Here is a 21,737-nt window from a genome sequence, read left to right as displayed (position 1 = left end):
GTAGCTCTATCATAACTTGTATGTTACAGAAGAAGGTGAACTGCCAACACCACCAACAATGCCCCATGTATTTATGTGACAGCCAACTGCTCTGATCTCTAAAATCAAAGCGCTTCGGTACTTTGCAAAGGGAAGTTTCGCAAGACGTTGAGCCACAGTGCTCGGCTTGCCTGTGATGACTTGCCTGGATGCCAATGCCAATGCAGGCAATTTGTTACTTTTGGATGCGGACGAGAAGGGGAAGAGAAGAAAGCGAGAAGCAAACACGCTGCAAGTCACTTAATGATGCTTCTGTGTGCTTGAAGACCCAGGCCAAAATACCTCTCACATAACTCATACCTCGTGCTGGAGGAGGCATGAGCATTACCGCTAGGCAGGGGGGGAGTGAACACTTATCTGGCCCACACAGAGTCGAGCGTCCCTATACCCCCAGACAGCTCATTGTAGCTTTCCAAATGTCACCAGTGCTGCATCCTATGCTAATACATTTTATGTTGGCTGAAAGCTTAGCAGTTTATTTGAAGGATAAACCCCTCGAGATGAATCAGCTCATTTTGGAGGGGGTCCTCAACACAAATGTACAGAAAGTACAAAACACATTCACTCATAAAAAAGCTTTCCCAAGCATGACTACTCTGACACTCACTGACCACCCCCCCCCCCCCCCCCCCCCCAAAAAAAAATTAAATTTTAATAATTATTAGAAAAACACAATAAGTTAGAAGCACATTCTTTCACACTTGATTTGGGATGTCATTTTGAGGAATTAAGGCTTAATAAGCCTTTACTAAGCATTAACTATCTGTTAATAAATGCTTAGTACATTCTTAATAAACTTAAACTAAGCATTAACTAACTGTTATGCTTAGTTTATGCTTGACTAAGGATTTTAATGAAGCATTAACTTACCGGTAATAACTAAGCATTAACACTTACTCAATGCTTAATAAGCATTAACTACACATACACTAACCATGTGTATGTGCCAGTAAATGCATGAACTTCGCATTTACTAACAATTTATTAATGTACCCTCGTTGTAAATTGTTACTCAGAAAGCAGAGCAGGCAAAGACACTTTATATACTGTATTTGCAACCTGTCTTCAGAGTGCAGTTATGTGTGCTCTGAGCCAACCTTGCTCCTCAGATGCTGGCCATGTCTTCACCAGTTATGAAGCTGCGTCAATGAAATGGTTACATCATGATTACAATGGTGATCTTCAACCTTCTGGCCCAATGTCCATGAGAGACACATCATGTGGAATCATCTCGAACAATGTTGAGTAGTAAAAAATCCAGAGACACCACAGCGGAGGAAGTGCTGTGACCGTGTGTATGTGGTGAGGTCATCCATCTGTGCATAATTAACATGGAATTGATTTCAGCTCCAGCAACACTCCATTTATCATCATAATTTATGGTATACATTTTTACAATTGGGTAATTATCTTCCACTCTGTCAGTGCGAGCCCCCAATCAGCCAAAGGCATTCAGTTAGTTTCAAGCTGCACTAGGTGACTTTTTGCACTTTGGTAGATTGAATTTGGCACTGAGAGGGAGCTGCTGGGAAAAAAATTGTGATCTTTGGTATGCGTGGCCTATGTGTGGCAAGGTCTTCTCTCATCAATGTTTGGGAATTATTTCTTTAGATTTAGACAATAAGGAAGTACTGTTGGTACTTGTCAAATAGTCGGACATCAAGATCCAATTTTGCCAGACATCGTGGAGTTTAAAGGTGAAGTAAGGGATGTATTTATACAGTGATCATTACATAATGTGCACGTTTCATAAAGCCCATCTCTCAGTCAGCTGCGCTGCATGTAATCGGCAAATCAACTTTTTGTCGGATCCCGAAATGAATATCCAATCACAAGAGAGAACGCTAAAAACCGACACCCGTCTCACTCATGGTCTCACTGCGAGTGCACGCAAGAGGACATATGGGTGAATGTTTATGCGCCTACAATGGCGGAGCAGGTAAAAATCCTTCCCAATGTCTGTTTTGATGGTTTTTATCATGTTTTATCACAATTACTTATCTGAGATGGTGCTAGATAACTCGCTGTTTGAAGACCGCAGTGCATTAATGTGGTGACGTAGGGACGAGAGAGGGGACTGCCAACTGCAGTAACTGACAGGAAGTTAGCTAAAAGAACCATTCCGCTTACAGTCCCTGTAAAAGTTACTAAAGACACCTTGGAAGTTACGACCCATTTGCTTACATGTGGAGAGATCGATACCACTCTCATGTCTTTCAATATGAGACCAAAGCCTTGAGATGGTTATCGTAGCTTAGTTTAAAACTGGAAACTGGGAAAGTGTTGGTCTGACTGATAACGATCCAGCAAACATTACCTCTAAAGTTCACCAATGAACATAATGTATCCTATGGAAAACTGACAGTTCTGATTTATATGGGGTCTTGTGACTGTGACTATTTCTTGGCTGGGAACGTTGACTTCCTGGAGTACCAGCTGATCACTTGGCAACCTTGTGGTGATGACAACACTTAAAAGCAGTTCTCAGAAAGAAAGTTAAGCAAATTTTCATCTCCTCCTGTCACTGGCACAAATTTGACCGCTGGAATGTTTTGTGCCGTCTGTATTTATGTTGCTAAGAGTAAATGTGCCAACTGTAGCGGTAAGCTAGCTAGCGACGGACTCATCGACCTTTTTCTAGTGTAGTAGACTGTGTGTTTGTGACTAGACTCAGAAGCTCCAGCTCTTTGTGTTACTTCCTTCCAGTCTCTCTCTCTCTCTTGATTCCTCTCTTATATGTACATTAATGAAGCAGATTCACGTAGCAGAAGCATTTACAACTCGAAAGGACTTGACGAAACCGATGTGTTTTTGCGTTTTGTCTAAATACACAATAATGGCTCTTGCACACGGAAAGTGGTGATCTTATTTTCTAATATGTGGCTCCAGTATTGGTAGCAACGCGCCAAACATGTCCAGTGTCATGGTGAAATAGGGTGAATCTCAATACAGGGGTTGCGGTCTACGAAGGCTGCATTTGAAGACCGATTGCGTCATAGCGGCGCGCAAAGGTTGTTCCATTTGCAAGGCTCCTTGCAAGGCTCCTCATATGCGGCCGAGAAATGCAGTCTTCGTTTCACGGTTTTGAAGGCTGCATCAGATGTATCCTTCGCGGCCCAACATATCCCAAGATTCATTGCGTTTTTTTCAGAGATGGCATAAAATAAAATAAAAAATAACAAAACAGCAACGTGTTGCTCCATCTTCTTAACTTTTATCTTCCTTTCTTTTTTTCTTGTAGGCCTATTTTTTTTTCTTTTCGTCCGGTAGACAACTTCTTTTTCTTTTTTCCTCCGTTGACAAGGCTGTTTCCGTTGGCAGCAATCAGGGTTGCTAGGCAGCACAGGAGAGTCGTCACGCAAGGTAACAGCTTGTTACGCAAACCGAAAATGCTCACAAACAGAGCGAAACTGAGACCTGCGGAGACCGTCTCATTTAACAACGCTCGTTGGCCTTGGAATCGGCCTTCACAGGCTATGGCCTTCATAGACCGCGAGACCGCGTCCTTCCAAGGATGCGTTCTCTGTAATGGGATACAGCTATCGACTTCAAAAGAATTGCGATAATTCAGCAGCCCCTTGATGAACAGCTTATATTCTCCTCGCTCTGTATGCAACATTAGGAGTGGATGGACCCAATATTGTTTTTTTATTTAATTTAATTTAATACAAAAGTTAAGAAAAATTGTCAAGACCAACCTCCTCAACATACAACAAGTGTCGGGGGTTGGGGGTTTCAGGCGATCTTTGACAAGCACACAGGGACTTTGTTTTTAAGCATAGCCCTGTTACAGTCTATTGCTTACTTACTTACTATGACGGAATGCTCTTGCATTTTTTGCTCAGTGATGCGATGTGGGACAGGATGTCTACGGCTGTGATGTACGCTTATAGAATGGGTTTATTTTTACGTGGTAAATTAAGCTTTAACACTGTGCTTTCCCTTTCACACAGTAACAACGTGTTCCACTTTGACTTTACATCTAAACACTGTGACCCGAGAAAAGTATTTACGGGTGAGATGGATGGCACTCTGGAGGTGCTTTTAAACAGGGGCCCTTTTTTAGTAACTTTCCATCTTTGCAGCACTCTCTCAAGGCAGGTAGAACACTTGAGTGAAAGCAGCTGAGGACTTTCTCCAATGCACCGGGCACACCATGGCGTGGACACAGAGATGGGCTTATGTAGGCACCCAGCGCTCCCATACACCCACACACCTAACACACAGGCCCCTCCAGGCTCTCCCATGAAGCATTCTGTCCGTTTGACACAAAGCAGGGCTCACCGGGGGTGCTCTGGCTAACATTAACATGCATAAACATTACAATTAATGAGCTTTTGTGACAGCTCAAGCTAAATGCCCCCCCCCCCCCCCACCACCACCACCCCTCCCCATAACAAATGTACAGCCATGTTTCACACAATCGATTATGTAGGTAATGCTGCAACTGCTGTGTTGGACTATAAACAAACCCAGCTGCGCTCCCCCTCCCCCCACCCCCCACACACACAGTACACACAGTCCTCAGCTACCATGGCTATGCTTCCTATCAGAGTAGAGTCTGTGTGGGGTGGGGGCCTTTTCCTCTTCTCATTCCCACTAAAGAAATGGAAACGGCCCTTACTGTGGCCACTCAGAATAGCTTTTCAAATGCAAAAAAAGAAGCCCTACATTATGACTACTGGTGGAGCCAGCTCACATGCTGGCAGCAGATGATTCATGCAAAACAATCATGTGTCAGTAAACCTACAAACTGCAGTTACGAGGAATACATAAGATTAGATGAAATTGAACTCAAACGATCCTTCCAGTTGTTATGGCATTAAATAGAACATCATTCAGGAAAGTAAAAGCGAATCTAAGAAGAGCCAGTGGTGGACATAGAATGCAGGACAAATGCATTATTCTTGTGTCAGAACAACCAAATACGAATCCTTCTAGCCCCCCCCCCCCCCAAAGAAAACCCCCCGACCCCAGTGTGGGTTCAACGGGAACCCACTGGAGTTAATCAGGAAAGCATGTTGCCCTGAGTTCAGACGTCTCTGCACCCTTTCCCTCTTATGACACTCTTGTCAGAAATAACCTAAAAGTGCAGTCAGAAATTCTCAGGTCAGAATGCCTGTTGTCAAAAAAAAATGTTGTCAGTGAATATCTCCTCACAATACGCTACCTGTCCAGTATATATGCTCTGTACACGGGCATGTTGCTAGCTATGTTGGCCCCCCTTTGTTAACATACCCTTTGTTTACATACCAGTATACAGAGCCTAGGCTGTGTATAAACACTGTGTTTTCTCTCCAGCGTGCACATGGGCCTTCCTCAGGAGTATTTGGATTACGGTCACCCATGACCCTTATCTAGTTTTGTCACATCAGATGAGCACAAGGTCGATGTGGCAAAATAAACATACAATCGTTTTCTGTGTATCAAAAAGGAATACATTTGCATTTAGGTTCTAATTTATGATTGGACTTGTTTTAAAATGTTTGGATAACAATGTGCTTAAGAATGCTTAAATAAGTGTGGTAGCTGTGAGATACTTATCCATCAAGCATCAACAGAACGTAAGCAATACCTGCGCATGCCAATTAAAAGCACAACTTTTTCCATTTCCATTCCTCTCGATCAGCTACCTGTCCATACTGTGTGAGCTGAAAAAGGAAAGCTGGTGTTAATACACAGCCTACACTCTGTAAACTGGTATGTAAACAAAGGGGGCCCACCATCGATAGCATCATTTAGGCTGTGAAGTAACACTTGTTTTTTTTGTTCAGCGCAAACACACAGTATGGACAGGTAGCGGATCTTGGTGAACTATACATTGATTTTTGACAACAAGCATTCTCCATAACCTCATCATCATTTCAAGCTGCTCTACTAAATACCGTTTTAGTAATGGATAACATGCCTATTTATCATGAGGTTGTAGCTCTCAATGATGAGCACACCGAGAATTATCCCAAAACTCTGCCGTTGCTGGCTACGGTGGACCCCCTTACTATACCCTTTGTTTACATGCCAGTTTACAGAGGCTAGGCTCTCTACCAGGAGACTGATTGTGGGCTAAAAGGACTTTGAACATTGGGATGGCCATTCAGATGAATACTAATGTTGCTGTAAATAAGCAACTGCTAACTTCACCACGTTAACTGTTCCTCACAAAACCTCCGACCGAGTGATCTGCTCTCTGACTAGATGATTCAAACTTAATACACGTTGATGAGTTTTGTTTGAGAAAAAAATTTTGGTTTAGAGTGAGGACCTAGTGCTGGAATCGAGAAAAGAAGAAGATGCAAATGAAGAATAATGTTGACTTTCACTTGACTCGACCCCAAGCTTCCTTTTAACCTATAGGAGGCCCTCTAAATCCAACTAGCAGCAGAGGTGCTATTCCCAGCCCCTCAACAGTTCCCAGCCCCTTCCAGCACCATGGGAAAGCCAGCCAAGTGAGCGTGGGTCAGGTCAACCTTGTCTCCTCGCCTGACTGTCAAAATAACAGTAACCTTCCCCTCCGGCTTCCAGCACTGTCCGTCAGAAGCAAAGGGGGCTGCCGAGAGAGCCGTGGCACAGAGGGGTGGAAAAGCAATTAAATCAAACATGGGTGAGTAGCTGCGGGACAAATGCCTCGTCAGCGTTTTTCAGCTCAGCCAGAGAAAAGCTGGTGTGTTTTTTTGTGTGTGTTTTTTTTTTCTCTATAAGGGGTATTGAAAGAAAGAGTATTGAAATAGTGAAAAAAAAATCCAAAAGGAGAGCTAAGACATGTTGTGTCACCACCAATGGGTGACCAATGCAGGACTTGTTAGCTGAAGGGGGTTAAGAGAGACATTGGGACCAATTCAGAGCTTCTTTCTTCCCCGGTGATGGGCCCAAACATGGGGTCAGACATGTACTCCGACCCCTGACCCCCTGGTTCACGTCTCCTCGTAATTACCTTTGCGCATCAGGACCCTGGGCCACCCCCACCCAAAGACAATGTAACAATTTGTCCTTTCAATTGTCTGTCAGTCACTCTCTTACAGGCCTTTCAGTGGGCGTATATGGTTTCTTTTTCCATTTGTATTTATTTATTTATCTTGCTCGGAGAGGTGGGGGGTTGTCTGGCCCCAGAAACAGGGAGTCTTTGTTTGGGCTGGTTTCACATGGATATACTCCCCCCCCCCCCCACCTCCACAGACCTCCTCCTCTGCTCTACCCATAGGCAGACCCCATGGATTTCTTTGGGGGCTCGAGGGGTGGCTGATCTCAGGGTCATTGTACATGGCATTTCCATAACCATTGACCAATCAATGAGACGGCTCTCCTTCCCGTGGACCAGGGAGGAGCTTTCTAACAGCAACCCTAATAGGGATAGGCCTACATATATACTGTCCACTGTATTTCTGTAGTCTTTATTCTGGGAGAATGTGTCTGACTTTACCTGCAACCAAACAGCGAGCTTTCCACACTCTCCAAAATGCTGGATCAGAACCAGACCCTTTAATTGTGATACATAGATCTTTTGAAATGGCCAATGAATGCAAAGTGCTTGCTATGCAAAAAAAACGTCAGTTGACAGAATGCATGTTTGTCTCATGGTCACAGTGTGGTGTGGTGTTTGGACTTCAGGTATGACCTACTTCTTGGTGTTCTGGCTCTCGTCAGGGAGAAGTGCTTTCAGTCGCACGCAAGTCACTTTGTATAATCCACTGCACTCCGTCTACAGAGCAAGGCGCTTTTTTGGCAAAGCGATCTTGACTCAAGGTGAACATACAAGGCGCCTTCTCTTCTCCTTTCTTTATCCTTTCGGCTGCACCTTAAGATCTTCATCGGCTGACATATGGGCCTATAAGTGTGGAGGTATGTCAAGTGATTACGACTGAGCCACGATGCCCGATGAAGACCATAAGATGCAACTAAAAGCTAGTTGAGCCAGTATAGCTAAATGGACTTCAACTTGCTATTATTTTGTCACATGACACTAATGAACTTTCAAAAATCTAGAATATTGCATGGCATTTTTGCCAAAGGTTGAATTGGAGTAGTGAACAAAAAAGTCCTCTGAAGCCCAGTGTTTGAAACCCTGTGACTGCTGCAGGCGTCAGTGCCCATGAGCAATTCCTGGGCTGAACTTGACCTTTCGGCCTCCAATTTGCCCCTGGTTTTGATTCATTTGTTTCAGGTTTTAAAATAAAGAACTGATATAAAGAGCTATCCATTTTACCTGGCTAGCTTTCCCGTGCGTCCCAGTAAGCCAACATTACTTGAATGCAGCTTAAAGGTGGAGTCAGCGATTCGGGAGAAGGTCTGTTGTCAAAATCACTTTTTTTTGTCAAAATCTGTGAATATTTCCTCATGATCCGCTACCTGTACATACAATGTGTGCGCTGAAAGGTAGTGGATCATGAGGAGATATTCACTGATTTTGACAAAATATTATTTTGACAACAAGCCTTTCCCGAGAATCGCTTAATCCGCCTTTAAAGGACAGGAAGCTGCCTCCTTCTGTGTGTCAGTGCGTACGAATGCACAATAAGAGCTGCAGTTGGACACAGTCCTTTATACATGCTGAAATTACTTTAGTTTATTCAAGTTAACATGAGGTTTCCTGAAGTCTGAATGAACTAAATGGAGTGGGTCTCTCAACGTTACATTCTTTGTAGTGTGAATGTAGACATTTTGTTGACATCATTTTTGCTGTAACTGCAGAAAGTAAACACAAAGTGGGGACTACCATGACTTTGGTAAATAACTTACTTGATCTATCTTCCCCAGGCAGGGAACACAGCCTGTAGAGTGTGTCCTTAAAGGAATACTTCACCCATTTGGAACCGGCGTTCTATCATTATAAAATTGCTAGTATAACATAATGAATGAGGTTTTTCTTCCCTCAGTCTTCCCTTAGTCTTCCCTTGGCCCAGCTGTCCTGTTAATCCTAGCCCTACATTTTCATGTGTGATGTCACACATGGGAAAATGTAGGGTTAGACAGTGAGACCATAAAACACTCTTTCTGCCTTTTCTCAGGCTAGGATGAACCGATTTCTAAAAAGTTTGCACATGTATACTACATAGGATTTCAGAGTTCAATACACCTTCATATTTCCACCAGTGAAGTAGGTCTTTAATTTCTTACAATGTAGTTGCACTGATGCGAAATCGCTTTATGGGCGGTAGGTAGGTACTGGGCTGGATAATTATAGCAACCCACATATCACACATACAGGCGTGTGAGTATTGTATTAAGAAACACTCCAAACATCTGCATCTGAAACAATCCTATAAACCCTTTGACCAGTTTGACTCTCCTTTTAGGAAAATTAAATTTAACGATTCCTTACCGGGTGTTTTCTACAGTTCTTTTCACGGTGGAATGATGAAAGCACCATTGGTTTTTATGTAAGATTTGGTCGTAACATTTTATCACATTGGGTTTCATCTTGGACTTGTTAAATACATTGGAAACATGGCTGCCCCTCAAAATCACCAATTGCACTTGATTAGGTCCAATAGAGAACTCAAGAAGAAAAACGATTTGTCTACCGAGTAACTCCTAAGGGAGAAGTCTTAACATTACTGTTGAACAACAATAAAAACAAGTTATCTGAAGTGAAAACAGTGGAGTCATTACATGGTGGCCTTTTTTACAACAATAGTCCCCCTATGTGAGCCTTTGCTTTGACAGCAGGCCTTTCCAGCACCTTATTGTTTGGCATTCAGTGCATAAAATTACACGGAACGTACCAATTCCCCCACAGAAGACTTCAGTAGTTCCAAGGCGAGGGTAATGAAAGCCAGAGAGAGTGAGAGAAGGACGATTCAATCATGGACCGTGGTGTGTGATGTCACGCGGTTTCTGAGGGATAAACACAATCGCTCTTTTAAGACAGCTCGGTTTTGCGCAAGTCGCTCGTTCTGATTGTCTATCATGTTTCTTACCAAGCTCATAATTAGGACAGTGTCGGGAGGGGGATCTGTGCAAAGACTGCGGTTGGCTTTGATCAGTCTGATTTGCGTCTCTGTCTTTGAGAAAGGGGTAAAAATGTGTGCCCAGTTGGTACAAGTAGAAGCAGAGTTGGCTAGTCACAAGTCCTAACAGCACAACGCAATTAATCCGCCATGGTATTTTCAAATTGTGCAACAGGTATACATTTGCTGTGGAGACTGAATGTTCTCAGTCCTTTGCATCTGATGAGGGACAGGCATAAAGTATGGTTAAGGCTTCTGGTGTATTAAGGGTAAATCAAAACAGATTGAAGTTGTCTTTCAACAAACAGAGCTGTAACGATCCCATAAACCTATTCGAACAACAATGGCAGACCAATAAAACTATGATATAAAAAGATGTGTCAAGTGTTTTGAGGAGATTGTGGCAAAGAGGCTAAAGCTAATGTTGCTTTCTGTGAACAAGAAAAAATCATGATTCTTTGTAAATGTGTTTCTGTGTTGTTCGGTCTGTCATACTTCCCCTACAGAGGGACATTTTCAACAAGTATTTGATAGATTACTGTCAAATTGTGACACTTATGGTCACAAGTGGATGATGGCTAACTAAGATGGCAAACTGGTACATATAAAATGGTATATATGCTAAACATCAGCATGTTAGCATTGTCACTGGGAGCATATTAGTATGCTGCTTTCAGAATTCTGCAAAAAAAACAGGTCCACAGAGCTGCTAGCTTAGCTGTATCATTCATTGTTTGGTTATTGCTCCAGCCTCCACAAACACACCAATTATATAAAGCCAGTACAGAGACCTGATCATCGGCTGGTCGATCCTTGGGACCCAAACCCAGGGCCACCGCTCCCTATACGCAGGGTACGCAGAGTGCGTAGGGCACCAAGTTCCTGGGGGGCCCCCCAAAAATTTTTTTTTATAATTTTTTATCATTTGTTTTATTTTTTTATGAAAAAGGAAAAATATATGATCCGGGGGCCCCCCAACATTGAGGTTTTTTAAAAAACGTCATGATGATCATTACATTACAAAAAATATATAAATTAGTTATGAACAGGCCCATTGTTGTTTTGTCTTAATTGTGCAACCTATCCAGGGGTGGATTACTGCACAGGCATACCAGGCACAGGCCCAAGGGCCCAAGGGCTCAGGGGGGCCCTTAGCCAGAGATACTGATAGTAACTTTTCATGTTGCATAGTCAAAGAGCTCTGTCACTGATGTCAATAACAGGGTCAATAACAGGGTCCAAAAAGGAATAGCCTAAATATAAGTATACTCATCAGAATGTAACAAGATATAAATCATCATGGGCCCCTCAACTAGTAGGGGAGAAATACAAAGGCAAGTTAAAAACAACAACATTACTAGCTCTGTGTAAGGGGCTCCATGAGGGGCCTTGAAGGCCCCCTCACACATACACAAATAAGCTTTCTATGTGTGATTTCTAAATTGTTCATAAAAAGTAGCTATCCACCCTTTATCTGTTGAAATGGGCCCCTCCATCATAGAACATGGATCTGCAGACCAATCTACTGTACTGTTTTTACAGTTGCAGAGTAAGGAGTGCTGCCTGTTTAAGAAAAATCTGAAAAATAATGTTCCTTCTGCATCTCAGGAGTTGATATAGCCTCTAAAATTTCCTCTCAAAGTGCACCAGATTGATGCATTTTACTTTAAAAAGGTAAAAAAAAATCCGGGGGGGCATGCCCCCGAACCCCCAACAGGGTCCCTCCAACAATATCCCAAAATCCTATGGGAAACACTGACTTCCTTAATATGTTTTTGCCATTAATTGTATGTATCTGTATGGAAATATCAGTGTACCTGACTGGATATTTACGAGTGGGGGGCCCTTTAAGAGTGTGTGCCCAGGGGCGCATTATCTCATAATCCATCTATGAATTTATCACTCAATTCCTTTGCAAAGGCAGTTAGTAGGGTACGAGGCAACTTTTTTCACAAGTGAAGCTGTTCTTTCTATTAGTAAATGCTGTTTGCAAAAACTCATCACTACAGCAAATGTGCCAAAAAGTAGTCACAGAGATCTTGCAAGGGCAAAACATTTCCGCCTGCGCCCTACGGGTGCGAGCATCTTGGTGTTTGTTTTTGTTGGGGGCGGGGGGGCACCCCTGACAATTTAAGCTTAGGGCACCCAAAAGCTTAGCAGCGGCCCTGCCCAAACCCAATTACTTCCTCTTCAGTCTCCTTTTAAAAACACACATAATAGTAAACACAGACATTCTGAGAAATGGTGACGAACAATCAATGTGATTTATTTTTTATACAAAAATCATATTGTTGCCTGCTCTCTACTTCTACAGTTGCCTTCCTGTACTGTGCTTTATATTTGGTCACCCACTGAAGTGTTGGAGAGCAAGCATGGGAACATTGTTGTTATGGACAGTGTGCTTACACCCACTAGAGGGGTCTCTGCAAGGACAATGCTTAGAACTTACTCAGTCTTATCTCTTTGATCAACACCCTGTTACAACAGCCTGGCCATTGAGAACTTGGGAAGACAAGGAATGACTGATCAAACACACTTCCCTGTACTTTAACACTCCACACAGACTCCAGTGATGTCTAGCTTGTGGACAACATGCACATAGACCAGATATTGTGGCTGCATGAGGGGGGGGGGGGGGGCGACTCTCCATTCGTAAACCCAAATATATTGAGGAAAAGCAAACAGAACAAACTGTTTTTGTCTTGCCACAGTGAATGTGATTAAACGTGTGCTCAGAATACAAACTGAGATCTTTGATAAATGGCACTGTGAGGCTTTTTTGCTTTGTTGTTGGGCTGGCACTGTCAGCGTGCAGGGCTTTCGCTTGTGGAAAGAGAATAGCAATGAGAGAAAGACGTAAAAAATAAATAAGGAAAAACTTCACAGATGGGGTAAAAACACATTGATTTGCTTGACTGAGCAGCCAGTCCCACGGTTCTCACTCACTGGCTTGCCCCCCTGATGCCAAATTGAATGTTGTGCCAAAGGTGTCGTGGCCAAAAAATACAGGTGTGTGTTTAAATGCCCCTTCTACCACCTTGCTACTATAGCACAGAGACTTTGGTCATTGTTAGCACAGACCAAGATCTTTTAATAGAAAGTGAACAAGCTCTAGTACAGGAGAAATATGCAAAGTCCTGTCATTTTAATATATTTTTGGTCAGTCTAGTTGCCAAATCTCCATTCACACAATCATGCATTCATGATTCCCTTTTTTTTTAAACGTTGGCACACCTAAAATTGCTATAGCCACATTTTACCCACAACTGCACTGTATATTTGTACACACAGAACAGTAAATCTTGTGGCAGTGGTGACAGACGTGTAGGCCCATAAAGACTACGCTGCTGCCTATTCATCCAGTGTATTTATCATGCAAAGAAACTTCCACTCCTACTTAACATTACATGACTGCCATCTTGCAAAATTCTGCAGCTGTTTTTACCTGCAGGGGAATGGCTGGTCATTTTAAATGAAATTGAAATAGACAAGCAAGAACAATACATTTGTGTTGCTGATTAAAAATGTAATGGGAAAATACGGCTTTTGATTAAGGATATGTCTTCCCTGGCAGAATCAGTTAAAACACAAAGTCTGCTTTGTTTTAAAGGGAGGGGTGAGCACGTTGCCATAGGCTACAACGTATATGTACACCATCTGTGTGTATCTAACCAATCAGCATCAACATGATTGTTTGATGTCTTCCTTGAGATTCGCTGCCAAAGCTTCTCATTCTTGCCCTGTCTTTTTTTTAACGTAATGCAATTGTGCTCCATATGTAAGTTGAGTTAACTGTCTCTCAGCCACGTTTGTGTACAATGCAGCAAATTTCAAATGCAATATTTATATTGCGAGCGTGTGTTGAGACCCAAACTTTCATACTTATTTCCATTATTAAAAGTCAGTTAAATATGGCGGTATTATATTAAACAAAGTCGGAGGCTGTGGGTGGTCAAATATAAGCATTTGAAGTTACTGAAAGACATACATGACATAAATGATTAAAACTATGAACTAGTTCTTCACCAAAGGTCCACATCTAGTGGTCTTCCTCAACAGTGGACCTTGACATCACTGTAATGCTTTATTTTACGGTGCTGCAAACTCTCCTAGAATCAACCCTTTCATTTGGAAACAATTTGGGTTTTTTCACGAAAGTAATTGTTGAGACTGGTAAAGCTTTATTTTATGTACCGTAATATTAGTATAACTCCCAAATTCTTCTCTAAGTTAGTTAAGTTTTAATTTAGAAGTAATTCCTTGGGAAGTAAAAATATAATGAAAAAAAAATTAAAAACCATGTATTAAAGGTGAAGTAAGCAGTTTATTTATGTTAATATAAATGTTAAATCGCTCTTTAATCATACAGTGATCACTTACATAATGTGCGCTTTTCATAAAGCCGGTCTCTCAGTCAGCTACTCTGCATGTAATTGGAAAATAAACTTATTGGAGGATCCCGAAATTTGTATCCAATCACAGGAGAGAATCCTACAAACCGAAACCCGTCTCACTCATGGTCTCACTGCCGGTGCACGCCAGAGCAACAGATGAATGAATGTTTATGCGCCTACAATGGCGGAGCAAATCCTTTTGGGATTGGGAAAAATCCTTCCCAATGTCTGTTTTGATTGTTTTTATCATGTTTTATCACGCTTATGGATCTGAGATGATGCTAGATAACTCGCTGCTTGAAGACCGCAGTGCATTAATGTGGTGGCGAGGGGACTGCTAACTGCAGTCACTGACAGGAAGTTAGCTAAACGAACCAGTCTGCTTACAGCACCTTTAATTTACTCATTATAAAGCTTTATTTTATTGATTTGTAATTTTCGAGGTCCAATAGGTTCAACAGGTTTTCTTCGAGATAACTGTGTAATGTTAATAGAGAGTGGTCATATGGCACATTTATATTTTGTAAATCCAAAGAATTGTGACCATCACCTATATTGTTTTAGTGAGTGCAGAGCCGGTCAGCTGATCATACACATAACATGTAAGTGTATCTACTGTAAAGCAGATTTTATTTTAAGAATTGTATTCAATTTAAACCTTGCTGAAAACCCACAAGCTACATTTCCTGGACAAGCCGGCGAGTTCGTAAACTTCCAAACAATAATTTAATATTGTTCCTGATTCACGATGACAATCCCAAATAGATCTTGTTTAATGTTCACATTGTTGAGCGCATCTTTCCAGTGCACGCTGCCATCTCATAATCAGTGCATTGGAAAGCAGGTTTTACTCTGACAGTATATTAGGTTCTTTACTTAGCAGATGTCCCAAACACTTTCCGATCTGTTTGCCATTTTCAGCCACCACACTATTGTCTTGATGTCCAACAAAAACCAGCCAGCTATCGTCAGAAAAAGAAAGAAAAACACACAGAACGAAATACTGTATTAGTGAGAAAAAGTTTTGGCCGCTACTTTAGCGAAGGAACGTTTTGGTCATTGGGACATGTGGAGAAAGGCCCCCAGCTGTAGTTTTTTTTTCAGGCTTGTTAAGTTGGACATTTGGGTACATATAGGTCTTAAGTGAGCAGTAGAGTTATGTGGGTTATAAGCACTCTCACACACAACACTATAAAACTGTCTCTGGATTTAACGGGATGATTAATACCTCTCTGGCTGCTGAATGAAATATGAGGTAATCTGACTCCCCGATCCCAGTCAAAACAAGCCCCAACGTGAGGGTCGACCCACATCCTGCCACATGCACCAAACAGGGGAGCCTTTCGCCGTCCCTGTGTAGTGTTTCATTTGCGGCCCAAAAAAAAATTAGCAATTTTTTGACACCACAAAAAAAAAGTCTACATTACTAACTTTACCCTCATCCTACTAACCTGTTTTACATACATGGACTACCGACAGGGTCATTTTTAACCCCAGGCATAATGTATTGAAAAAAAAAACATCATAGCAAACTTTTAACTTATCTTCTCAAAACTTTATTAGCTATGTAATTAGCTGCAAATTGTGTTAAGTGGATATACACGTTTGCCCTATTCCAATCCATTTTAGAACTTTTTCACCCTTGTTTTAATCTGGTTTCATTTAGTTTTTAGTTATTGAAGTAAACATTATTTGTATCATATTTATATACTGAGTTCATCCAGATAGAATAATAACTAACACGCCATCGTTCATCTTCCAAAATGTCTACATTGTATGTGTTTTCCAATGCAAAAGTAAAGAACGACCCTGGTGGCAGTATGAGCCCCTTTCAATATAAAGACTGAATACATTTTAAATTAAATAAAGACTTTGAATTTGTTCATAATGTAAAATGAATGGTGTTTAGATGTGGTTCATGCTATGCTCAGTTCATACTGTCATGTGACAGGAGGAGCAAACATCACACTGTCTGCTGATTTGTGTCTGTCTCCTTTAAAATGACTGACAGAGTTCCCCTAACCCCCCTGATGGTGTGTGAGACTTTAAATGAGGATCCATGGCCAACATGACCCCAATAAATAGTTCCATCTATTAAAACTGCATAGGAGGAATTGAACGATTTTGACTGGGGTCAAATTGAGCCCACTACATTTGTATTTTTAAAAAGCACTTATTAAAAGGGAATCAGAAACCAATGATAGGAGGTCATTGGGGACAAATTGATTGATAAAGTCAAGAAGAATTGGAAAGATAGAGTAAAGCACCTGTGAGATATGACACAAGGTTGATCTCCAGGGTCAAAATGAGCCCAGTCTGTAGGATGAGGGTTAAGGTGCAAAGGTTGTGCGTATTAACACATCATATGCCATGTGGCTGTGTGGACGCTGTCTTCAATCAATCAATCAATAAATCAATCAATCAATCAATCAATCAATCAATCAATCAATCAATCAAACAAACTTTATTTATAAAGCACTTTTCATACAATCAAATGTAACACAAAGTGCTTAATACAAGTTTTGGAGTAATTGTAGTTTAGCAATACTTTTCTTGGGAAGACCAGAAAGTAGTTCATTACAATAGTCAATTCTGCAGGTAATAAAATAATGTATTAATGTCTCTGTCTTGGCTTGAGAGAGAAATGGGCGCACTCTGGCAATGTGCTTAAGATGATAAAAAGCTGTTTTTGTGATGTTTCTTATGTGTTGGTCAAAGCAAAGGTCCGAATCAAAGATAACACCCAGGTTGTTAACTTGTTGGCTGGGTTTAAGTGCCAGTGTTTGCAGTTTAGCATTCATTTTCTCTCTCTGTGCTTCAGATCATTTAGTTTTTTGTAGAACAGAGTGAGGGGAGGGGAACACTGGTACCTATACAGGAAACGGTGACTTAACCAAGGGACCTGACAAAAGCCAAACTGATAAAAGAAACCCTAAACAGGATATTAAACAGCTAATAAACATTTAGAGGCATGTATGTTTCCCTTTAAATCCTGCCCAGGAATCTCGAGCAAAGTGATTTCTTTGAATTTCCACAGTGCTGTGGACCGCATAAAGGTGAGGTCATAACGTCGAGTCATTACACTGGCGGTTTGGGGGTGGCATGAGGGCCTGATGAGTTCTACACTCAGACCATGTGTGACTGGGGTTTTTGTGCATTAATGCATATCAACACATATAAACATTCTCCAAATTGTACTTAGCTTTTGAAGAAACGGCCCAGCTATCCTATAAGCAAATGTTAAACACCATACATTGTAAGATTAAATTATTAAGACAGACGTCATTGGCATGTTATCCGTGGTGGTTATTGTGGTTGTTGATAAATGCCTGTGCCTTGAATAATTATGTGGGCAGGTGCGGTGCAGGCTTTCATTTAGCAGCCCTGATTTGGAACAAAGAAGTTCACACCCGTTGGAATTTTAACGCACTCCTCCACAGGCTGACATTTTTGACTGCTCCACCTATGAGATGACAATACGGAGGACCGAAGATGACTTAATTATCGCAACATAGACACCAATAAAAGCGTTGTTTTAAAAAAAATAAATTATCATGGCAATTAAAAAACAAAACCATCAATGCTGTTAAAAACAGTAATAATTACAAAATGTATCAAAGCCTAGCTGTTTGGGACCCAAATGTCATTTTACGATACGTCTTATATGTTAATTAGGTGTGTGCTGCTAACCTCGATTTAAAGCAGTATAATACATAACCAAATGGGAATGTCAAGATATGGAAATATAAAGATGCGTAAATGTGTTTTAATGTTAAATCATTTAAAGACATGTATTTATGTGCTGATATCAATCCCCAACATTTGATTTCAAACATTAAGCCCTTTATGTTTTAATCACCATTATTATTTGATCAATTTCGGTATTACAATGTTTATATTGTTTATTGATCACTAAGTAATTTTTTGCCATGTAGCTGCTGTTGTTCTCTCTGGCTGCCAATAGAGGTCAGTGAAAAGAGCACAGACAGTGTTCCACACACACACACACACACACACACACACACACACACGCGCACGCACGCACACACACACACACACACAGACACACAAACACACGCACGCACGCACGCACACACACGCACACACACACACACGCGCACACACACACAAACACAGCCTGTCAACAACAATGTAAAAATATGCAATGACCTATGGATGTGAACACTTAAATTGTCATGTCCCTCACCAAATGTTATGTCTTTCACCTGTCTTGTATTCCTGTATTGCATCACTAAATTTAAAAATTAAATAAAAAATAAATAAAAAGAGCACAGACACCTCTTTACAATGTGAGAATGTGATCAAATGCCTGGAAGAATGAGCAGAGATAGCTCAGCATGATTTGGTGGTTTCTGTTTTGTAACTGGGCTGCCGGGGCATGTTCACAGGGAAGTTTGAGGCCCAGAGAACATTAAGGGATAGAGAAAGGATTTCAACATAGCAGCAGCAGCATCAGAAGCAGCCTCAACTCTCTGTCAAGGACATAGATATGGCAATGCATTCCACTTGTAGATCTTGAATTGTTTTAGTCGGCTGGCTATAAATCTGGCTTTTTAAAAGAAACCAGCTTGTGTCTGGATGAACTATCCTGTAAGCCTGGACAGTCGGGGCCAAGGAATGAAATGCCTCACCGTTGGCTCACTTCAACATGATAGGTCCAAGTGTGGAGTAGGGAGGCCAGTATGTACATCCATAGTTGAGCTCCTGTAACTTTGGGTGTGTCGGAGAAGTAAGAATATTCCAAGGTCTATTCTCATAACTGAATCAACAAACAATACTCACAGGAAAATAGGATCCATGGAACACTGTTTGAAGTTAGAAAGCTACTGTTTCACTGTTGTTGTTATTGTTGTTGTTCACAGCAGCAAGGCCCACAGTTTTGTTAACATATTGTAGTCTTACGTTTGGTTCCAGGTGCCTCAAAATATATAAGAATTACAAGTAGAGTAAATATGTTTTGTGAACCAACTGCCAAGGCTCTGAAAATGTAAACAAATCCTCCTCTCCTGAAACTGATTAGTGTACCTTTAAGTATACGTTCCCAAAATCATTTTGTCATATTTTTACCTTCCAAACATCTTATCTGAAAATAACTGCAGCTGTCACATTAATGTTGTGAAGTCAAATTGTAAAGTAGCATATAGAACAAATAAATGCACTGCAGGTGAATAGGGTACTGACAAGTCAATTATCGATTATCATCATGAAACTTGACCACCAGTTGAAAACTTACATTAAAACAATATATTTTTTGTTTGATCATTTTGAAATGAAATGTTTGAATCCATAAGCGATCTGGCTAATATCTTACTCATTATATACATAACTTTGCTTCTCTTTAAAATGTTTTAACATGTAACAGTCTAACATGTTTTTTAAGAACAAAATGTCTCATAAATCAGGCAATTAACAACATACAAATCATTATGTAATAACCTTCAGAATAGTGCTAAGAATTGTGTTTAGTTTAGTCGAGGTATGTGCTTAAGAAGTTGAGGTGTTGAGTATTGAACAAAAAACTCACGCCCTACCAACTGAGCTAAGGGCGCCCCCATTCTTCTTCTTTTTCTACTCATCTGTGTTGCTGTTCCCTAAACTTCCCCTCCATCTCTGGCAATAAAAGCCCAACGTCTACTTCAAAATGTGTGGCGTAATTATGGTTAAACACAAAGCACGGGCAAAGTCATCCAAACGAAAAGGACCAGAAAAACATAGATATTTAATTGACCAGGTTTTCCCTCACGGGCTGAGGTTAACCTCTACTTGTGGTGTTCACAGGGTGCTGTTTTGGTGGGCACTTTTATTCCGCTTTTCGCAACAGGAGAGTGCAGTTTTTTATGCATCATTCACCACATAAATCAAGGATGGGTGCCTCAGGCTTTGGAGTAATGCTATCCCTTTCTTTGTTTAGATCTTGGAAAATACCAAAATACCCATTCTTAAGCCTAATAGACGCAATTGTCCAACCAAAACATGCTGCTTTTTTCTTCACCAGTAGCAGACCAGAGCCGAAGTGGTCTGGTCTGGTGAGGATGTGTAGTGTTTCCACCAGAGAGCCTTTTTAAGCAATAGTAGTAAAGCCATTGTCGTGGGCTATTAAGCAGCATGTGTTGTAAATGAAGGGCCCAAATGGTGCTCATTAGTCATCTCTCCCACACCGGCTATCACAGAGGAGTCGGCCTTTTAAAAAGCCCACTTGCCACTCCCTTTGCCAGGAGACAAGCTCAGTGCTGGATAACATATGCAGATTTTTTACATTTATACAGATCCACCAATGAGCCACTGAACACCTCGTGATGCCCGGTGGATGGCTGTTGAAAAAGGCATTCCTCAACAGGCGAGATCTCCCAAAAACTGATCCCCCAGCTCCTCCTTTTTTACAGGCTGCGAAAAAATCTGTCTTGAGTTTAGCGAAGCTGTTATGCCGTTGCTCTAACACGCTAAGAGGCATGTAGTGAGTGTAGCTCATCTTCTGCAGGCCGTCAATTTGAATTTGTAGCAACAATCTGGATTGTTTTTTTTTCAAAATGTTCAAGTAATGCGATATTTTGTTGTGAGGCTTTGCACCTTTTGAAAACACAGAGGCCTATTTGTTTCTCGGGACCGAAGCCCCTGCTTTTTAAAGCTGGATTTGTGCTTGAATTCGCAAATGTCTGCTTGCACAACTTGTGGCTTTCGGGGTCTGCGATGGTCCAAAGCCAGGAACATCTGCCTCTCTTGGGGGTAAAAGGCTTAATGCTTGTTGGGGAAACAGAAACTCGAACTGTGTTCTGTGCTGTCTTCGTGCTTAAGTTTCCAACAGAAAGCATCTGAGTCACTTATCTTGTTGTGTCTAAAGGAGGACAATACCACTGTTTGTGCATGTTTTTACGACACGTACATATGGCCTATTTCTAACTTTTGTCAGTACTGCTGCTGCTGCTGCTGTTGTAGGGGTTTTCTGTTTTTTTATTGGTCTATTTTTGTCCTTGCTAACTTCCAGGCCACCGTACGTGCTCATTCACTTCGGTGTGAACATTGAAGTGAAGCCTTTTGGACTTGTTTCAATCGCTTGAGATGTAATCCATCACAGTGGGCATGTCTGGTTTCAATTGTTGTTTTGGAACATTGCAACCCATGCGTGATCATTCGGTTGCAAATACAGACTGATTTATACGTCTGCTCTGCATTGCTACACCACAGTGATTTATGTTACACACACACTGATGGGGGAGAAAACCACGTCCTTTAATCATTAAAAGTAGCAGTACCACCTACTAAATAAATACTACTGGTGCATTAACATGCAGGCAACATCTTAGGCTGTAGATTATTCTGTTTGATATACTTTTGGGTTGAA

The sequence above is a fragment of the Ammodytes marinus genome, assembly GCF_949987685.1.
Source record: "Ammodytes marinus genome assembly, chromosome: 2".
NCBI lineage: Eukaryota > Metazoa > Chordata > Actinopteri > Uranoscopiformes > Ammodytidae > Ammodytes > Ammodytes marinus.
Note: the sequence above shows the minus strand (reverse complement) of the source record.